Source organism: Pinus tabuliformis, chromosome 5_1 (genome assembly GCF_031772625.1).
Source record: "Pinus tabuliformis cultivar Carrire ecotype Pingquan chromosome 5_1, CPIR1, whole genome shotgun sequence".
Lineage (NCBI taxonomy): Eukaryota > Viridiplantae > Streptophyta > Pinopsida > Pinales > Pinaceae > Pinus > Pinus tabuliformis.
The window spans coordinates 570,079,171-570,080,817 of record NC_142305.1 but is presented as its reverse complement, the minus strand read 5'-3'; the positions used below and the strand labels follow the sequence as shown (position 1 = coordinate 570,080,817).

Genomic DNA, 1,647 nt, shown 5'->3' with positions numbered 1-1,647 from the left:
CAACTCCTTATCTCAATTGTAATGTTCCCTTTGCTCACTTATAATGTTCCCTTTGCCTTTGGATTGGGTGCCTTCATCCATAAGTCTCCATCAATGTTCCCCTACATACCGGGATCTCTATCTCAACCTGTATTTTTTTAATGCAAAAAGCTCAAAGATTTTGCATAATTGACTACTTCAAGTTAAGATTTTAAGCTAAAGAACTATACCTACCAATGATCTCGCGATATCTTTACCCACAACACTACTGGGAAAATACATAATAACTTCCCTATTTTGTTTTATCTAATAAAATCAGAGGACCGATGCAAATTAATAGGGGCAAAGCCTAAGCCAATATTTCAACTTCATTCCCAATGATTGGCTTGGCAGAGAAATCTTCCTCATCCTTGGGAGTGTGAATGGTAACCAAGTTAGGCAATGGTTTTGTTGGCCCTTTCTTACACTTAGGATCCCAATCCAACATGATCTTCACTTTAATTCCAAGAACACCCTGTCTCAACAAAACGTGCCTAGCTGCCCGATCAATGTATTCATTAACAGGTTGACCAGAAGAAATCATGTAGCCATCCTTGAATTTCATTGACTTAGCATGTTGTGCCCTAAGTTTTCCACTATCAATAACTTCACAACCCTTAGCACCACTTTCCATGATAAACTGCAACACTCCATAACAAGCTCTTCGAACTGCAAGACCTCCAAGTTGCTTGTAGCACAAAGATTTAGATTGAGAAATTGCACAAAGCCCTCCGTTGTTCACCTTCTCGGCGTAAAGCGCGATAATGCCCTCGAGAAAATTGAATATTTTATGAACAACGAATGTCAACTCCCTGATTCTCCTCCTTTTCTCACCAAGAATGTTCTGGGTTCGAGTCGCCTGAATGATGATCTCCATCAGCATAGGAGTCACACGGACCTCCATGCCATAGTATCCATCCTCTGCAAGATCGCGAGTAAGGACATTGTTCAACTTAGCAAAAAACACACCATCCGCGACAAACTTTTTTTTCTTTCTCATCTGTTTTTCCATTGTTGTTGCTTGTAAGAGGTACCGACCAACTTCTCTTGAACTCCATCCTCCCTCACAGCCTTCTATTCATTCACTCTTAAAGTTAAGGTAATGGAAACGATCTATTGAGGATGGTGTGAACACTACAGGTTCCTGAAAGGGAAAGGTAGGAAATACAATCATTCTAGGAAGGAAGGAGAATGATTCATCTTCCCTAGCCACCCCCACAAGCCATACATAGCATATAGCATACCCCATTTGTGACCGAGTTTGTGCCAGACACAATGCTACAGAAATAGGTATCGCTGAGGATGGCATGAGTACAAAACCATCAAAGGCAGTATGGGGAGAACGTGGGCGGAAGGCCACATGGAAATTTTTTATTAGATGGAAAGATTGAACACATGTAAAAATTTAATTAGTTGGAAGGGCGAAAATCAAGCTCTCCCATTGGTTGGGGTGAACAATGTTTTCCCACCCGAAGCTAGCAAAGAAAACGCCTATCGGCATAATTACATAAACTAAATTGAATGTGTCATTCAAATATATATTTAGATAAGATTTTGATAAAATTTAAAAAATATATTAAAAATTAGAAAACATTATTTTTGTTTTTCTCTGGAAAAAAATGTTGTGAT

General features: G+C 39.2%; 1 pseudogene; it reads right to left on the bottom strand.

Annotated features, from left to right (window-relative positions):
* Nucleotides 1-327: 327 nt before the first annotated feature.
* LOC149166110 (small ribosomal subunit protein uS3x pseudogene) lies at nucleotides 328-1,030 on the bottom strand (annotated as a pseudogene).
* Between the last annotated feature and the right edge of the window lie 617 nt (nucleotides 1,031-1,647).